The sequence below is a fragment of the Triplophysa rosa genome, linkage group LG3, assembly GCF_024868665.1.
Source record: "Triplophysa rosa linkage group LG3, Trosa_1v2, whole genome shotgun sequence".
Lineage (NCBI taxonomy): Eukaryota > Metazoa > Chordata > Actinopteri > Cypriniformes > Nemacheilidae > Triplophysa > Triplophysa rosa.
Genome location: NC_079892.1, coordinates 13,488,443 through 13,510,751, shown reverse-complemented (window position 1 = coordinate 13,510,751; position 22,309 = coordinate 13,488,443). Strand labels below are relative to the sequence as shown.

At 37.8% G+C, this 22,309-nt stretch overlaps 1 protein-coding gene across 2 annotated transcripts in view; it reads left to right on the top strand.

Annotated features, from left to right (window-relative positions):
* LOC130551831 (zinc finger protein 469) overlaps positions 1-22,309 on the top strand; it is a 237,125-nt gene that overhangs the window by 125,163 nt on the left and 89,653 nt on the right. For both annotated transcript variants that reach the window (XM_057329784.1, XM_057329785.1), the window contains one exon: positions 17,020-17,094. The gene's annotated coding sequence lies outside the window, so the exon portion shown is untranslated. The remainder of the gene's footprint in view (positions 1-17,019; positions 17,095-22,309) is intronic.

Below are 22,309 nucleotides of genomic sequence, written 5' to 3'. Positions count from 1 at the left end.
AAAAACACCTTCTTGTAAAATTTAACTCATATCTTAAATCAAAATTCTATCTAAATATTTAATCCACTATGGAACCATGCGTAGCCTACTGTACGCCGCCTTTACTGGTTTGAGTGAAGTAATACAGGCAGAATAATTTTAAACTCTGTTTTCTATTTTATACACACATTTGATTAAATATTTCGCTCTTATTAATGGAGTTAAGCACTACAGTTACATCTAAAAGTTAAACAAAAAGTAGTGACGATCAGTGTTGGGTGTAACTAGTTACTAAGTAATTAGTTACTGTATTTTAATTACTTTTCCCTTGGAAAAGTAAAGTAAGGGATTACTCTTATTTTTTTCTGTAATTTAATTACAGTTACTTCTGATGTAATTGAACTAAATACTGTGTAATATATACAGTAGTGGAAATCACATCAAAATTGTAAATGTATGCTTTAATGCATCCTTCTCACGTGTGTATACTTTGGTCAGTTAATAAGAATAATTTAAGTAGTTATTTGAATGAATTAAATAAGACGTTTCATGTCTTTCCTTGAATCACTTAACTAATCAAGGTTGATATAGGATATAGAAAGTAATTAGTAATAAGTAATTAAATACGTTTTGGAGAGAGTAATTTGTACAGTAATCTAATTACACTATTGAATATGTAATTAGTAACTAGTAATTACCCAACACTGGTGGAGATACACGTACGCACGTGTTCTCCTGTCAAGGATTTATAAAGCTAATTGTGTGCAGGTTCTGGCCTATGCGTGGTTTTATCTGAAAACTTTTGTTTGTACGCAGAATCTTCCCTTTGACCCTGGATAGTGTTAGATGGCTCTGAGGTCAGGGTTAACCCCTGTTTTGCTAAACATGGCATTTAGATACAACTGCCGAAATTCACCCACTAGTAGTCGTAATGAACTTTGAGTTTGAGCGTAAACCCGCGCCAAAGTGGAAGAAAAACGATTTTAATTTTTCCTGCATATACCAGGTAATATACTCTCTTCCTCTCAGCGTGGAAAAGCACAATTATTTTTGCAGAAAATGTACAAATCTAGTTCTGCTATTCATCCCGCACAGAGCAAATAATAAAGTAGGCCTCAGCCTGCCTTTGCGGTACTTTCTGTCCACTTGGAATTGTGTCATTCAGGTTTCGAAGCCAGTGGGAAATTGCCCTTTACTTTAAAGGAAAAACATCTTCATTCTTTGAAAGTCAAAGAAGGTAGATTTCTCAATTCTGCCAACAGTTGGCACAAGACAATTTGGGTCGAAGGCATTCTCTGGCATTCGCCAAGCACAAACCTGTCCAGGAAAGGAAATAGCAAGAAGGATGACTCATGGCACCAAATTATTTTTTCCATTGCTCAGGGATCCACTTTTTGTGCACCAGGTGATACAGTAGGTCTTTGTGGGTTGGTCTTTGGAAACAAATGCTTTCCAAAGAAGCAGCCCTGCCCAAAATTCCAGCTTTGTGATGTCCAGAGCGTTCAGTATTTGTTGAGACTGGGTCAAAGAGGTGCTGATTCAAACCTGTGGTCAATTTTATGGCGGCACATTGGTGGAATTCAACTACTCTCTTGTGTCTTTTCCTGCTTTATCCTGCAAACTTTATAAAAGACAATTTGTATCGAAATAGTAGTTTTCTTTCACTATGTGTATCAACCACTGCCAGTATTTACTGCATCCACAAACTGAAGTATACCGTCAGTATACATTTTCAAAGTACATATAATCTAATATTTTCTGTCAAGCCCAGACTGTAGTCGGATGTCTGTTGAGTAAATTTAATTCATTCTGAGACATCTGTAGTGCAATATTGTGGTTAGGTGTGTTTACTGATACTTGAGACAGGGGGTCAAGGTTTGGCTTGTGCGCTTTAGTAGTTTGCCTCCATCTTGTAGATGCCAAAACTCTTGGAGGGCATTCAAAAGTAGCTGGACCTGCTTAAAATGTAGACAATTATTAGAGGAATTGCACTGACATTTGACTGACACAGTTCATCGTGACATTGATAGCTGGTAAATTAACTTAAAAAAGGCAGGCTGACCTCTAACCTGATTTCATAAATTCATGAACATCTGATAATGTGAGAGATTTAAATCATTATAAAATCTATTTTTTAAACTTAACCTCTTTATTCTTTATCCTTAAATATGTTTAAGACATATTTGTTTGTTTGTAATATCATAATTTTGATCTAGTTGGCTAAAATGATTCATTTATGATAAACATGGTATCACACCAAAGTCTGTAATACACACGCCGGTCCACTCGAAGATGCGTGTCAGCGTCACGTTTTGCCTCTTCATATAATATATGCTGTTGTTAACGTTATGGCTGTTGGCATCAAGGAAATTATCGCCCCCTGCTGGTACTCAACCTTCTTACATGCGGTGGCAAATCGTGACTCTGACACGCATCCTCGAGTGGACCGGTGTGTGTATTACACGCTTTGGTGTGATACTGGGTTGGTGTGATACATGGTCTTCCGGATTTCTTTTAATATGTCGCTATCTTCAACGGCAATGGCGGATGAAATGTTTTGTCTCAAGAATTAGGCTTTTAATCACTTATGTCACTGAACTAAGTACTGGGGAGCTTGTAGCAAAGCACCGAAGGCCTATAAGAATGAGTTATTGAAGTGTGGTATGAATCCCTGTCATAGCAGGCTGCTAATGCGTTCACCCTGGTCTTTATCAACCGCCCCTAAAATGTCCATGCTCTCTATTCACTCTCTCTGTAATACACAGATAATGATCTCCTTCATTTTCACACGGAGCAGTAATATGGCCAGTGAGCATATGTGTAAATACAGCCACAAATAAAAAAAGCATTTAGTTTTTTATATTTTTAATTCACTTTTCAATGGCCTTGCATCATTGAGTGCCATGTTTACATGGCAATGTACTAAAAATTGAATGGTTTTTTCTTTGCGTTTTCTAAAAGTTTTGTATACAAATGACAACGTTGTTAAAACGTTTCACACAGATCTGCTAAATTGCCTATACATTCTGTGTTATGCATGCAAGGCCAGTAGTTGGTTGTCACTTTGTAACGAAACTACACACCTGCGCTCATTATTCTACAGAGAGATGAATGATATTTTGTCTGGATGGGCGTGACGTCATCATTTTCACAAATATGCCTTTGGACAGAATAACTGTATCATTTAAAAAATGCACTTTAAAACCTTTTTTCAAAAGTTTACATTTTTTAGGCCACGACACGATATTTTCAGGCCACCACGTAAGCGAACGTCCGAAATGCATAAAACGTTTTTAGTAAAAAAACAGTGTCGGGTAAAGTTGTAAAAGCCTCCTACAGTTTGAATGTGATGTAGAATGGCGTGCAAGTAGCTGAGAATGTATTTGCAATCGGTGGGAATCTTTGGTCGATGTCAAAGATTACGTTCATGTCAGGGGCTGCTAAGAACATTCTGACCCCATCACACAGAGACATGTTTTTACAAATGACACTTCTCAAAACAACTTGCATGTCAAGTCAGGACACCACATACACGGGCAGAAAAGATATCATCATCACGGCCCTGTCATTCAGCAATCATAATCGAGAGCATCAACCACTGACACCACGCTGCATCTTTACCAGAGAAGTTGGACTAATCGCATCATCTGGGCCATGTCTTCCAATGTGATCTGTCTGTAGTATATGGACGATTGTGCGATATGACCATAATGCATTGTTGCATGGCCGATTGGCGCCAGTCCACTGACACACAATACCATCCCTTATTGCTGTCTATTCGAAGTAAAAAGCATGATTTAAAAACAACCCGCAACCAAGACGGAGCCCAAGTACTGCTTGTTTTTATGCTGTTCATTGTCATAGTAAATACTGTAATATAAAGCCTTCATCTTTTATAGCACAAGATATTGACCAACTGACAGAAAAACCAGAGTGCCCACATTGCTACAGTAAATGTTAGCACCTTATAAGTTGATAAATACATAATCTGAGACATTTTAAAATGTTCAATGTATTACGATGAAATAAAAGCATTTTCCTTTCTATCAAAGTATTTTGTTTTCATTTAACCTTAATGAGTTATATACAGTTTTCTATAGGAAAACACCTAGGGGCGGTTTCCCAGACAGGGTTTAAGCCTAGTCTCAGACTAACTTAAATGTGAGAGATGCCTTGATCGAAAACAACTTGCACTGACACATCTTAAAATATATCACTGTGATTGTTTTGTCTCAAGATGCACAAAGTAATATTTTTTTGTAAAGTATGTTTTTTAAAACAACTTAATTATCCTAATTTAACTAAAGCCTAGTCCTGGCTTAAGCTAAACCTTGTCTGGGAAACCGCCCCCTAATGTGAAGCTTTACTTGTCGTATTTTTGTTCTGGCCTCATCTGCTTGCCTGTATGCTTTATAAAGTGTCTACTGAATAACTGTCGTAATGCATATGTTTTGCTTTTTCTGATGTTTTGATGCACTTTCTGCCTTGGATGTGGTTGTCTAATGACTTTATAGGCCTAATAAATGATTAAAATAATTTTCATTTAGACGGAAATGTTGACTGGTCATAATTACTGCGTATCCCCAGATAAATAAAAAATCATTAAAAAAACTCAGTAATGCTAGCTATTTTCACTGTACGTAGTGTAAAGATGTCATTAACCAACAATGTTAAATATACAGGCTTTATATTCTTTCAAGCGACACCCTCACCCATTTGACAAGCCGGGGGAAAGTCTGAATCATGAGGACAGGAAACCCACATCACAGCCATTGCCCCATAGGGTGAACACTTCACTGTTATTGAAAGCGAAGCTGTTTCCAGTTTACCTGCCAAAGCCCTATAATAAATGTTATCGTAAATAATCATTCGTCTTTACAAAAAGCAAGTCAGTTCATGTCCGTTATGCAAAAGTCTGACTTTTTAAGGTTGAATAAAAACAGCGTCAGGCTTTTTTAAAGGAATACTTCACACAAACATGGCAATTCTGTGATCAGGCCATCCCAGATGTATAGAGCTCTTAAGTACAAGACTAAAATTCCATAGTATTATCTTATATGGTTTAAGAAGTGCTTATTATTTAGAGCTTATTGACGGATGTATCAGTGTAAACAAGCAGATTCGAGAACATGCGTATGACAGCTCGAGACGCGTGAGAACCAATGACGTCAGAAGTTACTGAAAAAATCTGTGTACATTTACGCATCGTCACTCTAAATATTTATTGTTTCACTTCAGAAGACATGTATTACTCCACTGGAGGTTGTTTGGATTACTTGAATGATCTTCATGAGCTTTATTATATCGAGCAACCTTTATTAAAATTATTTGAGTTCACTCAATAAATGTCTCAAAAGTTGAAAGTAGTTTAAATAAAAAAAAGATTTCCATGTAATATTATTATATTAATAATGCGGTGTCTAAAAATGCTTGTTGGGTGCATTAAAAGTCTCTCTATTATGATTATAACAATCATATTGATCTAATGTGATTTTCCTCAGACCAAAACTTACACTGTCCTAATGTCATTTTCATTGAAATCAAACTTATCTAAATTATATTAAAATTGGGTAAATTTGCCCCCCCACCCATTTTAATACATTGAATATAGTATTACATTGACCCACATTTTTCAGGAAGTTTAACAAAATGAATGTATTTTTTACTAAAATGTCAGTATTTTAATAACAAAAAAATTTATATAAGTAGATTTTTTTATACAAATTTGCTTATTTTAGTGTGAGTACAATACATTTAAATTGACAAGTTTATTTACATATAAAATCACATTTATTTAAATATAAAATATATGTTAACATTATTTTTTTATTTATTTAACTAAATATAAGCAGTAAATTTTCAATGATTAAAAGTCAATTCAATTAACCCAATTTCTGTTCACAGATCCTTAAAAAATGTATTTATAGATTTCAATTTTGCACTATACATGCAGCAATAGCACAGATGTTTGCATTCATCAAATAGTTTAATTCATATAAAAAAGAATCCATTTATTCTCATCCATTGAATCCTTACGAGCTATATAAAACTATGTGTTTAATAATGCGGGGCTTATACAGTATTTGATGCCGTTGTTTGTATCTGATTCCAATGCAACTTTTCTACAGAATTGGCTACTATCGACATTATGCAGCTGTGTGAGAGCATGTGATTATTTTTCTTTGGAATCTAGATAGAAGGAGAGATCAACGGGCAGATATGCAACTGACAATCGCTAGATTGACAGATAGAAATATATTAGAGTCTCTATCTATCGACATTATTCAGAGATGTGAAAATTCCATGGCTGTCACGCAGTTTTCCTAAACGTACTGGCTCGATCCGTGTGGTGCCATCCGGGTTAAAAATCTTTGCTTAGGGACACATTGCTGATGATGAGTCACGTCTTACTTCTTGTGGGAATCTAGCTAGAAGCTTTCTGGTGGCCAAGCCTGTAGTTTTGGCATCAGACGGCACATTTATAGATGGCACATTGACCATTCGTGTCTGACGTATGATGCACACTAAATCACTAGTGTCCGTCTGTCTTCATTTGATTTCTGATTTTTCTTGCTCTGGTCATGGGCACAATGTTTGAAGCTCAAACTGATAGAAGTATACCTTGAATGTCCATCTGCTTAATGCATAATGTAAATGTAGTAAAACTGATCTCAGACCACAGTATGTGGTACATTGTCATACACTGATTCACACGTCTAATGATGATCACAGATTCATGAGTCAGTCTTCACAGGGGAGGTTGTGTGTGTGTAGTGACTATCTTTACCCCGTAGACTTACTCCATTGAAAAACACATGTTGTTTCTCTAACCCAGTTCCTGGCAGTGTGTTTAATTTTGCTCTTGTGCACATTTTTGGAAAGAGTGTCTCTTTGGATCGAGAGGGGTTTTTAAAAAGCACGAAGCCTGTGAGAGTCTCCGGATCCGTGATGTCCTTCAGAACATGTCCGGTTTTCTCACAGTCTTGCAAAAGTACATGAGACCTGCATTTTTTGACAACAACAGGGAATCTGGGTCACAGAGTTGTCAGTGTGACCGATATTAAAGCGAAGGAGATATATTTTCATGACTTATTTTTTTGTTTTCTTTTCCTCACAGACGTTTAAAGAACTGTCTTAAAGCAACAGAAACGGTTGGGTTTAAGATTCTGGTCCACAGTATGAAGTGCTGGCAAACTCACCAGGCTTCCTCACTAAACCCTAGGGCTGAAATTGCAATTAATCGCATCCAGAATAAAAGTTTGTTTAACATAATATATGTCTGTATACTGTGCATTTTTTATTTATAAACACATACATGCTAGAAAAATATAAAATTCAAAAATAAATAAACATTTATATGTAAAATTAAAATTATTAGTAAATATAAATAAATGCATCTAAATATTTCCTAAATATATATACACACGTTTATGTTTTTGGTGTTTATAAATACGTTGGATTGCACACTGTAGCCTGTAAGGTCACTCTAGCTCGTATCGCCCGAAGTTGCTAAGCTCCCACTAAAATGAATGAGATCGCTTGACTGCTAGTCGCTGGGGGCGTGAACGGGGCAAAAGTCTTTCACCAGGAATACTGTCTCTCGCACAATGATGTTGCTTCCTCTTAGTAACTGTACCAACTAAAAGTCTGCACTTCGTTTACAAATAATTAATGCAATGTAGATTGTTTTACATTTAGTCTAGTATTAGTCAACTAAAAATCTAAAGATTTTAGTCGACTAAAACTAGACGAGCGGTGCGTCACAATTCGTATTATTTCCGTCCTAAATAGTATTCGAAATAGAATTAGTATGTCCCAAATAATAGTATGCTGAAATGAGTACTCTTAAATAACAAGGGTGGTCTACTGTTTCCGGTGAAAATTCGAAGTGCAGATCCATCGACACTTAAACGGCTGATATTACCCACAATGCACCGCGAGAGGGTGGAGTTTAGTGACACTACACTGTATTAATTTAATTGAATAAGATATGCTTCGCTGAATTAGTAAATGTAAGTATACAGTACACATTACATAAGAAATAATAAATTAATAAATACTTATTGGCAAAGAAGGACTGTATTTTGATGTTCGTGACTGTTAACAATCACTGTGTCATCTAGGCAACAGCAGCCACTTCCGTTTTGCGTTAGTATGTCCCAGTTCGTGCATACTGTTTTGCTGCGCACAAAAATGTATATACTTTTCCATAACAAAAACAGTGCATACTTTTAGTGCAAAGTATAAGTAGTCGAATTGCGACACAACATTAGTTTTTAGTTTTAGGCTAGTTTTAGTTCACTACAATCTTTTGATGCTAGACTATAACAATGCAGAAGACTAAGTTATGACTAAAACTAAATAGCATTTTTGACGAAAGACTAGAACTAAATCAAAATTTGCTTACAAAATGAATACAGTCTTCATCTCTGATTCACATAATCTTCATTTCAGAGCTTTATTCTAAAACCTAGTGATCTGTCCACATAGGCAGCTGGCACTTACTTGTTAAGCAGAATTCCGACTGAATCTTCGATTTAAATGAGAGATTTATTTTATATTAACTGCAGATATACAATTACTGCTCATACAAAGCACACCGGATGGATACCTTTTCTCACTCGCTGCAGTGCATTCTGGGATAATCGTCTCTGAGAAAAACACATTCTCATTGCTGCCTTAGATCTGGGCCCAAGTGAGGTATCTTAGAAGTCAGCATTATATTTCATTAATAGTCTTGGAGCCTTTACATCTCTATGAGGCCTCAAAACACTGTCTGGGCAGTACACTTGGTTATAGAAAAAAGCTATACTGTTGAATCAAAAACAGACCCAAGATTATCACTTTGGCTTATCTTAGATTCCCAAGCAAACCTTTCTTCATCTAGAAACCTTGAAGCATGAAAAAGCGTAAGTACAAACATTTGAGTTCTGGCAATATGTCCTTCAGAGAAGGATTTTTAAGTTAAGGGGTTTGAATGACTTACAGTAAGGCAAGAGATAACGTACTGTAGGTCTCACAAGAGGCACGGCTGGAAAATGGAAAATGAACTGACTCTGCATTGAGTTAAGAGAGTTTAAAGAAGTCAAAGCAATTCACAGAGTATAAGGATCCTGCTGGAAGCTTTCAAAATCCTTCGCCCTTCAAATAATAAGTGAAAACACTTTGTCTAAGACATTTTTTAGACTTAATGCTTTGAGACTGGCACATTTTCAAGCGGCACTGATGGATCGACTTTAACCGTGATTTGGAAAAGAATGAGCGTGTGACGTTTTTGATCGTCTGGAGATTTATCCAGGATGCGCAGATACTGTACACGTGTCACGTCACAACTATTTTCACCGGGATAACCTTCTCTTTGGGAAACATTATGTAATCGAAACATCAAATAAGATTTTCATTTCATTTATCGGAATTTGTAGAAAGCCTCTCGACTTGACTCAAGTTTGCGGAATTCCTGTAAGCAAGCATTTACAGTTCGTATCCAACCCGCTCAACGGGGAGTTATCCACCGTTCCGTTCCAGACAAATGTGTATATGAACGTGATCTGTAATGGATCTGTATTTGGAGAGCTGACCAACAATTTTTTATCTTCTAATCATCTCTTACTGGACGTTCTGCTGTTCTTTCGCAACCCTCGTTCAACCGCCCTGACATACTGACATACAAAATACCGAAGGCTTGGAAAAAGTTGGGCATCCGTCTGTCGACTGTTGAGAGTCACCAGATATCTTAATGTTCTTAGACAGTGAGTCAGCAGAGATGACTGAAGGCTTACTCAGATTTGTAAACACTTGGAATGAGTCAAGAAATCTGCTATTGCCTCATTTCATCCCCTGCTGAACTATGAATGTGTGTGAATAAAAACGGCTGTGTGTGAATTGTGAGTTCGGCCTTAGGTCCGTTGACCGTCTGATGCCTATTTCACACCAAAAGCAAAAAATACTTTCTTGATCTCAACGGCTCTGCCTTAAACAAAATATAAATGAAAGTGATTGGTCAATTTACATGTCAGTCAAACATCACTTCCTATTTAAAGTACCAGTGAAATTAAAAATGACAATGCCTATTTGTTCATGAAATATTGCAGTGTTAATTGTAAATAGTTTATCAATGTGGGTCATTCTCTTTTTAAAATTCATGTGCCCTCATAATCTTCAGTTAAAATCTGAAAATGCACTTCCGTCCTGTAGTGCCTATCCATCTTCAATGACGTATGTTAGATGACTTGGGCGGAGCATACATTAACTCCTTTCTTTCAACTGTCAGTCTGCTGCCAGTTCCATTTCAAAATACAACTGCTGTTTTTATACTTCCAATCAATTTGCAGAGAAAGACGAAAGCCACGCCCACTATTTTTCTCATTCGAAATCCCATTTCACTCGGAAATGCGTCAAAACACGGAAGTAAAAACGATCTCAACATCTGGTTCACGGGAACTTTAAATGGGGCTGTTCAAGAAGCAGCAATGTGGCTCAGACCTTTTGCCATTTAGTCAAAGGTGTGTCTATTCAAGACTTCAGCTGAGGTAGCTTGAGGTCAAGAAGCAGTAGTATGAGTGTCTAGGTAGGCTAGTGTTTGTTTTACTGGGCTAAAGATGAAAACATGGGATGCCGGGACTGTCCGAGGATAAACAGGCTTTTTAGGAAGAGCTGTTTATTTTTTGTCTGTGGACGAAAATATGGTCTCGTCTTTTAGTCATCTGTTCCCCAGCTCTCTCACCTCCACTTGTGTCTGTTGTTTTTTGCTTTTTTTGTCTCAGCGATGTATTTCTCTTCTCTTTCATTACACTCTAGGGGGGTGCGGTATTACAGCACAAAAACCTGTCCTGTGCCTTATTCACGGACCGTCCACGGTTTGACCAGATGTGCAAAAATTGTGTTTAAATAAATTAGTTATCGTATTCTTTTGTACAGAACACACATGTGGTGCACTCTACAAAATGGTGTGTTATTTTCAAGCCAGCGCTGGGTCAAAAATGGACAAAACCCTACCGTTGGGTTATGAATTAACCTATGTTTGGATGTTTCAACCCAAAATGCTGGGTTGTTTTAACCCATTGTTGGGTCAAATATGGTATAAACCATTTGCTGGGTTAATTTAACCCAACCGTTGGGTTTGTCAATTTTTTCACCCAATGTTGGGTCGAAGTAGCCCAACATTTTTTTGTGTGTGTGATGCTGTACAGTCTGAGTGAAATATGTCAGTTTTTAAGTACTGCGGTATTCTATTTCCTCAACGGTAGCACTCAAATCGACCTGCCAGAGTTGAGCAGTTACCTGATTTGCACATTTCCTGTAGTGAATCAGCTGTGAAAACAATGCGAACAGCCTGTGCAAATAAATGCCACTTCCTTTCCCTGTCTTTGTCATTTAAAATATGGTTGACCCTCACTGAAGAATCTTCATCGCATCAATCTGTCAGCCACTCTCTTGCAGAGAAGTGTGCTGAATACACACACACACACAAACTATATATTGTATCCACTAACCTTCACCAAACCCATCATTTAGCTTCATTTATAAGCTGTTTTTCTCCTAGGGACCAAAAAAATGTCCCCACAAGGACAAAAATGACTGGTTTGGTCCTTGCATTTTTCCAGGTTTTACCAGGACCACACACACACACACACACAACCTTCACCAAACCCATCATTTAGCTTCATTTATAAGCTGTTTTTCTCCTAGGGACCAAAAAAATGTCCCCACAAGGACAAAAATGACTGGTTTGGTCCTTGCATTTTTCCAGGTTTTACCAGGACCACACACACACACACACACACTTGAATATAAGCATGTGCTTTTAAGCATTGAGCACTGGATGTTTCACAGTATTCCTGTATTTCCTTTGACATTTATGATTCAGTTTATTCCCCACGGTTGAGTAACTTGTTATTTATATAATGTCAACCTTGTGAAATTGTGATTTGGTCATATTACAACCCCTCATATATCATATCGGCTTGATGTTTTCCTTGTGTTTTTTAGCACAGTGTGCCATCCGCTGCACTTAAACCTGATGAATTATAATTCTGCAAAAAAAAGAACTTTTAAGCTTAGCTCACATACATGATTTAAGTCAGCAGGAAGACTGCTTGTGTTTAGAGATACATTACAGTTAATGTCAAATCTTTGCAAGCAAAGACAGATATGCCACAAATGCATAGTTTCAGTTTATGCTAACAGTAATTTTTGACTGGATTGTTTTATGTTTGCCCTACTAAATTCCTACTTGTATGCGTTATTCTATTGGGAGGCAGATTTTTTTGCACCACTGTCTACATTCCCGTTGTTAGCTGAGGCGTAATGTATATAATTTAATATTAAAATGGTGTAAAACATTATACATAGTCCAGTAGTAGCTTTTTAAGCACTAGAGAAGTAAACGAACAAGATGCGGTGTAACCCCTGGAAGTGAAATGTCTTCTGTCTTTGACATGTTGTGATTGATGGCTATCCGGAGCTTTAGACTAACACCTATGGATAGATTTAGTGTCGGCCCATTAGGCCTTCAATGAAGAACAAAAGCCCAACTGCTGCAGCAGGATTGTTTGTCTTCACACATCTACTGCCTCACGGACAATGAGGTTTAATGCCAAGTCAACACATGTGCACAAACAGATACACGACAATGATGCAGACAAACATTCGTCTGAATGCAAAGACATGCGTTAGCGTGTTTCATGAGTGTTTGTTGCAGAGTTAAAGAGAGAAAGTTACAACGTTAAAGCAATGGTGTATTTGATCACCTGAGAAAAGGAATGTTGTGGGTTCAAGTCCAGTTCATGTATTCACATAGTTTCATCTCCACTGTCTTATTAATACGAATACAGAGAAAATGTGATAAAACAATTATGGGAATCCTCTGTTTTCCCACATACAGCGACGTGCATGATCTGCATTTGTGGGAATTACTCTTGGTATGACTCATATAAGTGAATCACTGCAGTCGGGGGGGGGTGATTCCAGACAGCATGACGCACGTGTTCCCACAGTCACACGAGTGCCGCAAGGCTATATTTCGGGTCCAATTGAATTTGGTCGCATGTTTTCTAATCTGACCACATCTGTGTAGCATGAACGCCTGCGGAAAATGGTGAAAGATGGTCTTCATTTTTGGCGTAAAAATACTGAATGACTTACGCAAATCATTCTCGTCTGAAAACCTGTAACCTGTTTGCACTGTTTTGTTTGAAGTGGGTATTTTTGTCTTAGCAATTGTCTGGTCATCTTCGCAGGCTAATTTGAATCAGATAGATAGTTTCTAAAGCTTGCATAAAATGTGCCCACGTTTATTTTCAGTTACTTCTTGCGAAAGTACCATCTGTCAAACATCCCTGACTGTAGACTGAAGCGAGCGTCCTTGAAAAGATTTCAGATTTGCTTCATTAAACTCACTTATGTAAGATGTTTTACATTTCTTTTCGAAGATCAAGACTTAATGTGGGTGGGACGAAAAATATTGATACACATTGGACTAACTGATATCTTTCTGTCCTTCTGTTCCACTTGGTTTCCATCTGTCCAGTTTTGAAATGGAGGACTAAGTTTACATCCAGTTCATGCAGGTTTGCACCACATGTGGTCCACGCCTTTAATCTGACTGGGATTACTGCAGTACTATGTGGGTTTTACAGCACGGAAGTATTGTGTTTCATTTTTATCTGAAAACGCTTTGATATTCATTACATCACAGCGCAGTCAAAACAGACCTCACAATGAAGCTTTGCCCTTTTGGGGTTGCCGGTGGAGGTGTAATTAATCGCTAGGGCAACAGCGGACCTATACTCTCACATCTGTAGGATGTGCATATGAGCCTTTGGTCCCACAAATTCCTTACAGAGGACGTAAGAGCTTTTGGGAGGTTCAGCATTTTAATGTCAATGCTGAATAAACAGCAAACATCGTAAAAGATAGAATAAAGCAATAAAACGGCACATTTGGATGGAAAACTCATTTGTTTGTGGTATCCTCAAAACGTGTGTGAAAAATAGCTTTTTCTTGTTGTTCAAAAAGCTTTGATTCTGAGTTCTTTGATAGCCACACATGAGCCCTCGTATCAGAATTCTTCATACTTTTTAATTGTTTGCAGTTGTTTGTTTACATTTTCTGAGTTTGTCTTTAGATGCCGCTTTTTCTTTTAAATAATTTTGCTCTGGCTAAATTTATATATTTTGTATAACTCAAGCTGTTTGCTTGGATTTCTTGGGAAAATTCATTTTTACATAATTTCATTTTAACACATATAGGGCTCCAGACTGGGACTAAATGGTCGCATTTTGAACTAGTACTCGCACATGCGCGACCTGCGAATTTGGAATTTCTTCGAGTCGTTATTTCATGTGGAGGACGAATGGTTTGATATATGAGACGTTTAAAACGAAACTAACCGCGGAGGAGTTCAGGAAACGTCATTTATCTGTGGATTAATTGAAACAGCGCTGGATCATTTCAAATCCGTTCACAGCAAGAACGAACGACAGGCGAATGCTCTTGTTAAGTTTTATTTGACGTTATATTTACATGTGTTGTGTGAACATGAGGAAAAGTGTCCTTAATACACAATATTGTCATCGTAAGAATGTAATAACACGAGACCTTTCATTTTGCTTTAATGGGTAACACTGTTTACAATTAAATATATACTTTTTGACAAGCACAATTTCTGTTGGTTCAAATGAATTCAGATTACAGTCTTTATTTTTAGCACGAACAATAACAAAGCTTCTCTGTACAGACTGTGCCTCTTTTTAAATAAGCAGAACCAAATCTGTGGTCGTCAAGTAACTATTTATTTTTTGTTTTATGCTTTATTTATTTACTTATTTTTTATCTAGCTATATAAGATACATTTAGTTTTTGTTTTTATTATAATTTCAGTTTTCGTTTAGTTTAAGTTTTTCCAACATGTTTTAATCATATTATAATTTTAGAACATATTTTATATTGGAAACAATATATTTTCACTGTATTTACTATATATATTTATAATATTTGATTTGATGTCAATAAACAGAAACGGTTTCAAAGTTTTTACGTTATTACGGATTGCAGCTGTAAATAACATCAGATCTCTACTGTCACGATTGGTGGCAGACAGAACCCAGTCGCAGACAGAAGGAGGGGGTAAACACAACAGACTTTAATAACAAAACAGAAACCCTCGATGGGGGACAAACACAATAACCAAAAATGTTTTAAAAGACAAAGAAAAACTTCCCGCAATGGGGCAAAACAGAAACTAAGGAACACTTAAACAACTCACTATAGAAACAGGTTCACGGACAAGGCAAGACTGAGAACCGGGAACACGGGTCATACAAAACAAAACGAAGCGCACAGGACAATGAAACATGAGGCATCTTAAAGGGAACACAAACGAGGGATAATGACACAGGGCAGGTGAGGGTAATGAAACACAGCAGGGAAGCAATACAGGAAACGAGAGGGGCGGGGTCAATGACAGGACACGAGAAAACACATGGAGTGTCAAAACATAAACACCCCATGGCTTTCTCACACTAAACCAAAGGCTTTGTCACGACTCTGCCACAAGACCAAGAAAACCATGACAAGATGAGGCAGAGTCGTGACACTCTACTATGTAGCACTAAAAGTGGTTCTTGGCTCGTAATCATAGGGGAACCCCTTTTAGTGCTATATAGAACCATATATTGATGCTTCAGAGGTTCTTCAGCGGTTCTTTGGGATGACTGAGGTGCTCTATAGAACCACTGAAGAACCATACAGGGGCTTAACAGGTTTTTTATATGGAAACGGTGCTATATAGCAACTCAGTCATCCCAAAGAACCTCTGAAGAACCACCGAAGCACCAAGATCTGGTTCTATATAGCACTTAAAGTGGTTCCCCTATGATTACGAGCAAAGAACCACTTTTAGTGCTATATAGCACCATTTGTATAAATTTGCATAATACTTTTCAAACCATTTAAAATGGTCATGTTTACTGTGGCGGTTAACATTTTAAACCCAAAATCACCAAAAATGTAGCAGTTATCGCAACAAAAATCCATATAATTTAGTGTACCAGACAGTTTGACCGCGCATATGTGCGTCTTTACACAACTGTCCATTCCGACCACAGCGATGAAGGCAAATTCTCATACTCCCTGACTCCCCTGTCAAATGTAAATCTTGTTTTCACCTTTTTGAATACTGGCCTCTGTAAGAGGCCCGACATTGTGTGAAGTGACATAGTGAAACTGATTTCCAATTACACGCCTGTCACTCAAATGCAGAAATGATTCCTACTGATGAAAGAAGACCAACGCCAGCCATAATCACATCATCTGTATATACATATTGTAAATCAAGTTCCTGGGCGTATGTGTGTGTACGAGTGACAGACGATACAAATGCGTTTAACCACTTCTCATACTCGCAGTCAGGCGCACAGGAGAAGATGATAGAGGAATTGGCTGACCCGATGGTTGCCTGAACCAAAGTGTTATAATTTTAGACACTAGTCTTTCACATGGTCTGGAACAAGGATGGCGTTTGGAAATAAACTTGGAATTTATCTTAATTGTAGTTTACAGATTTAGGAGGGGCCAAGTGTTCAACTTCATTTTCTGACATAAATAGAGTGTGAGTATAGGCCAGAGACATGGGGTTTGGAAGCACGGAAGGACTTTGAAAAACTTCAGACCCACAGGGGACATTACGTGATTCACAGTTTCAAAACATTTGGATTCCATACACTAACATAATATATAACAAACTGTTTATTTGATGTTGATTTTTATCAGCGATCTGGTATGATTTTGCGGAAAATGTGTGATTGTGAATGTGAGTGATGGTGATATAGAGGTAAAAGTTTCAGATTTTTTACTGTTTTGAGACTTGTTATAAGATCTTTGGATATTCATAAATTGGTCTTTATCAACTTCCTATTCTAGTAATTCTCAACAAATGCCATGTTTCTTACATGCTGCTGCTGTATTGTGTGTATTTTTTGCAGAAGTAATATCCCACTGGTTAATGAAGGGAAATATTCATTGCTGTTTTGTGTGTTTTAGGAGACACCTCATGCCTCTTTTCATTTGGATCTGGCCTGCAGACGTCGACATCTGGTCAGCTGGCAAAATTCCCAGGTGGGTCTCCATCTGTTCTCCGTGGATCTGATAAATAAAGATTATGCATCTTACATTTATTTACATATTGTGTTCCGGTCTTGGCCAGTTCAAAGGATGCTGATTGTGTGAAAGTCCCTGTAAAATCAGAGTTAACAACAGGTGCCAAAATCTTTAGCTATCTCACTATGGTGGCTTGGTTTTGTGTCACTCCGCTGTAAATGTATTTGATCATAATTTATAATGCAAGCATGTGTTGCATGTTTATCATTGCCACAAGTGGCGCTGTAGTACACTGCATTTGTTTTCTCTATTAGGTCAAGTCCAGTCATGGCCAACCTGATCTTACAGGGAATTTCTAACTATTTTACGAGGTGGCTAATTCGTATGAATTTGTGTGTTGTGAATCGTACAAAACACGGTCCGGTGTAGACACGGTGTGAAGAAGGTATTGATACCAATAAGCCAAAATTAGCCACCTCGTAAAATCGTTACGTTTTTGCCGTAGATATAAACTGTTCGGTGTAAATATGCACATATTTGAAGGTAACTCTGTCGCCACCTAGTCTCCCCTAAATAAAAAAGATGATTTCAGACTTCCTTCAATTCTTGGAAAAAGTTCAAATATCCAAATTAATTCTTCAAGATCCAAGCAAATGTTGAATCAAGCTAGGGATGTAACGATATCAAAATCTCACGGTACGATAACACCTCGGTGTAATGTCTGCGGTACAATATTTACTGCGGTATTTAAAAAGACAAATGAAGACTTGGAAAAAAGTGCCATAAGTGTTTAATAAACGATTATTGAACATTGCAGTGATGCCCAAATGAACCATTTCATATTCTGTCCTCTTTTCTTTATCCTTTAATGATAACTGTTGCTTTGAGCTATGAGGTATAGTATGAGATAGGTCAAATGACTCAAAACTCTTGACTCTTATAAAATAAAAAAACTGCACCACCTGGACCTTGACCGAGGTAATCTAATCATATTGCTAATCGAGCTAATCATATTGTTTAACATTCTCTATGTTAAAGGCCCGGAAGACCTATCGTTTCATACAGTCATGTGACCACGATAATATTGAGACAATTTTGCTATTGCGATACCATGAAATTGATAATATTGTTGCATCCCTAGAAAACACTGATCATTGCAAAACAATACTCTGGATTTAGGAGTGATGCCTATATGTATTCGTTTGCCGTTTTAATGCCAAAGATTCAGACTTGGTTTGATTAAGTTTTAAGAGGGGGAGCCTTTTTTACCTCAACAGGCTTGGGGTACTCAATGTTCCGAAGTTCTTAATAAAGTCTGGTTGAGAGATCTGCAGAACACACCCCAGAGAAATCATCAAAGAGTGAGGCCAGAGGTTAAGCTGTCCGCTGACAGAGTGATACTGACATCAGTGGCAGGAGCATTATTATACTATTATTACCATGTAATAAACATTGAAGAGTAACCTTTCTGTGCCATTGAATGAACGCAGCACTTTATCAAACAAGTATGTGTAATTGTTTTGAATCTTTGTATTTGGATTGTGCCTGATTCCATCTTGTCCAGTTCAGCGGTTCTCGCTTGAAAAAGAATCAGATAAATGCATTGGCGTATTCACGCTCCTGCGAAACACAATCTGTCTCCCGCATGTCAAATATGTCCAGTTATCCGCCGCGATCCATCTTCTTTTAACAGTAAGTCTTTGTGCTTGTGGAATGCAGTGGAGACGAGCGCAATGAAAAATGTCTATTAATAAGCCGTGCCCTTTTGGGGACCCTATTTCACCAATAATGTGTCACATCTAGTTAGGGTGCCTCTGACTTTTTGGTAAGAAAACAGGCTTCAAAGCAGAACGTCAACATCAGGCTTAAGAAAACAGGCTTTCCACTGGGTACATTGGTGTACTCTTGTGGTTTGGGAAGAAAATAAAATGTGTGCTGTTCTGTGTTGGGGTGGGTGTGAAGAGGCTGGGACGTTCATGTTGACAGTCTGAGAAATGTGGTGCTGTAAAAACCAGGGTTAGAGTTTAAATGATTGCAACTTCAGGTGCTTTGTTGGGAATTTCAGAAGGTTTTGAGTGACTATAGTTGCTAAGGGGGAAATAAACACTCGTGAGAGTTCTCCTGTTATTTGATACGTTTGGAGACCACAGGCTTGGAGAAGAACCCTTTGTGTATTTTTTGTGCTGATTTCTTGACAAAATTAATTGGAAATATGAGGACTGTTTCCCCAAACATTCCAACCGTCCTCCATTGGTAAGACAAACAGAATGCTCCGCCCCTGTCTGGGACAGTCAATTAGATAGACAAATGTAGTGTTGTTTGCACATCCTATGTGTAACTTATTTTAATGGTAACAGGACAAATTATTTGATCATATCAGCAATACATTTCAATTCAGAATAAAGAAACACACCTCAAAACCTGCTGGGAAGTCTAACTTTCTGCGTACTTTGAATTTCCCCCATTCTCACCCCACTTCTCTAGTCTCATTTTATAAGCCTATAAGTGGTTAACGGACGCCCAGTCGTGTTCAAGTTACACAGCTTCAACCTTCCATCAACCTTCATCGTTCCAGTCTTTCATAAACAACCAAAACGTGTTGCTTGTGTTTCTGATGACCCAAAGGCCCTCATTCTAAGCTCTTGTAACTATTGACTGCTCTGTTGTTCTGAGGATTAATGTAGACGTTCAGATGGAGAGGTACACACGGGAAACCCACCACTCACTGTCAAGCTGGGTGAGATATTTGTCTTTCACCTTTTAAAGTCCCCCTTCTCCCCCTCTTCAAGGGTTATTGACGGGTCTAGAAGCTCCAGGGTCAGCGGAGGGACATGAGGAGGGTAGAACTACAGTACTGAGTGAGAACCTACTGTTATTGCATCTACTGACGGATAGAAAATGTCATTAGTTCTCCACAGAGGCGGAGATCAATGTAAACCCTGAAACCATTTGCCACGGTTATTGAAGCGCTTGAAACGTGACTCTGTCTTTCTGCATTCAGCAGGAAACATTGAAGGAAAACTTGCATGGTTTTACACATGGAGTTTAATGCAGGCATTCACGCAGACGTGGATGTGCTGATATTAGATGATTGGAATAATTGACAGTGACCTTATTATGTCTGTCACTATAGAGACGTCAAGCATGTAGTATTTAGTCTTGATGGGTGATGTCAGCAAGACAATAAGTGTTTGTCTTTGCATTTCACAGCAGCTTCATAATGAAACCTTGACATTGATATTGTTGGTTCTTGTGACATTTGGCTTGTGATGGCTTGTTTTATTACTTGAATAAAGCACAGCTATTGACCAATCAGAATCGAGGACTGGAACTAACATATAGTTTAGGATAGATGCTCGTAAATGTGCTTTGCTTTTGAAGCGTGAAAAGCTCGATCGACCAATCAGGATGTAGGACCGGAATTCTTCATTTTATAACCTACAGTACATCATCATAGATATAAATAACTAGATGCCTCATTCAAGCGCTCCAGGCATGTAGCCGCGTCCGCCATCTTGGAAGGGTCCTCTGATGTCACTCACAGTTTGCTACAATGCCACAACACATTTTAATTCCCGAAAAATTGTATACCCTTTCGTTGTTGTGATGTGTTAGTGTAGCAAATATAACGTTTGAGTTTATGCAACAACAAATATGTTTTCATAATCACACATAATCAGTTTGCTCTTGAGTGTTAACAGACCGCTTTGGCAGGGTTGCCAGATCTGTGAAACAAAATCCTTCACCAAAAGCCTAATGTCCCTACTCCAAATAACAGAACTTAAGATTCATAAATAAAATCATCTTGAGATTGACGAAATCCTTCCACTCCTAACCTGTGGATGAAACAAACCGGAGAAACAGTTACAAAGTAACCCAATTCCACGGGAAAGCAGCAGACTTGGCAACACCGACCGGCTCACACCGTTCCAATATGGCGGACGACCTACGTATAGCAGCCCATAGAAACAGATGCTAATGCGGCTAGTTATCTAGTTATTTATATATATACTCGCTGTGCACATAAACATGACTCTCTCAGATTTTTTTAACAACAGCTAGATTTGACAAATAATAAATTATTCAACTTAATAAATATTTCAAAAAGACATAATGAAACATATGTTTATTTATTATTCATAAAATCGTTCCACATGAGGTCTATCCAACTTTTTAATAACACACAGAAATATTTTTCAAAATCATATGCATTCAGTCAGAACTCACTTTGGATTCTGCCGTTTTAGGTTATTTTTAGCGTAACCTTGTCTACCCTTTCAAAATACACATCACAGCCTTACATTTCATTTGAGGGTCTTAAGATCTTCATTTGAAGTGACTTTAGATAAACGATGGCTCAGACTCAGCTCTGAGATCACACTTTATATAACCCGTTACTACAATGCCAATAAAATGCATTCAGTCCATGTGGATTGTTTCACGTTTTATTGCGTTACAGCATGGAACTATGTCGTCCTAAACCGAAAATTTCTGCCACTCATCAGCGCAAGGAACTCTGACACTATGTACCTCAAACATGCCAGTAACGGCAAAGCCATTAGACACTTTCCAAGTCGCGGAATGCAAATTGAATTGTCGGAGGAGTGCGATAGCGTTTTATTTCTCTATCATTAAAAAGGTGACGGAATGTGGAACACTTAGTCTGCACAGAACTGGCTGTACTCCATAGCGCAGAACGCAATGTCCATGCAAGAAAAGACGTGCTTAGATAGTAAAACAGCCGAACAACACCTCTAGTATGTTGTAGTGCACTAGAGTAGATGGGAAAATTTCAATAAATCTATCTTGAATGAAAGCAAGCGTTTTTTTAAGAGATGCATATCAATCAAAACAATTCAATGCCTTGTATTTATTGTAATAAAATGCTGACACTATGTTTTAAATATGATGAAATAAAGAAACAATCTCCTAACTAGCAATTATCTGTTGCGAGACTTTTATTTATGAGCGCCGGGTGTCTCCACCCACAGTGAGACCACACTGGTCCAAAATCCCCCTTCACCAGGATGCCATATCCCATATATAATATAAACAAAGCAGATCATGATGGAATTTATTCATCCTGTTCTGATAACTCGCTAGTATCCAGCTTGCAGGCAGCCGCGGTTCTATTTGAAATATGTGAGCTTGCGTATACCCTCGATTAAAGAAACCCAAAGCCTCTCTCTCTTCTCCTCGCTTTGATCACTAAACTCCCTCTCTTTGGGCGAGC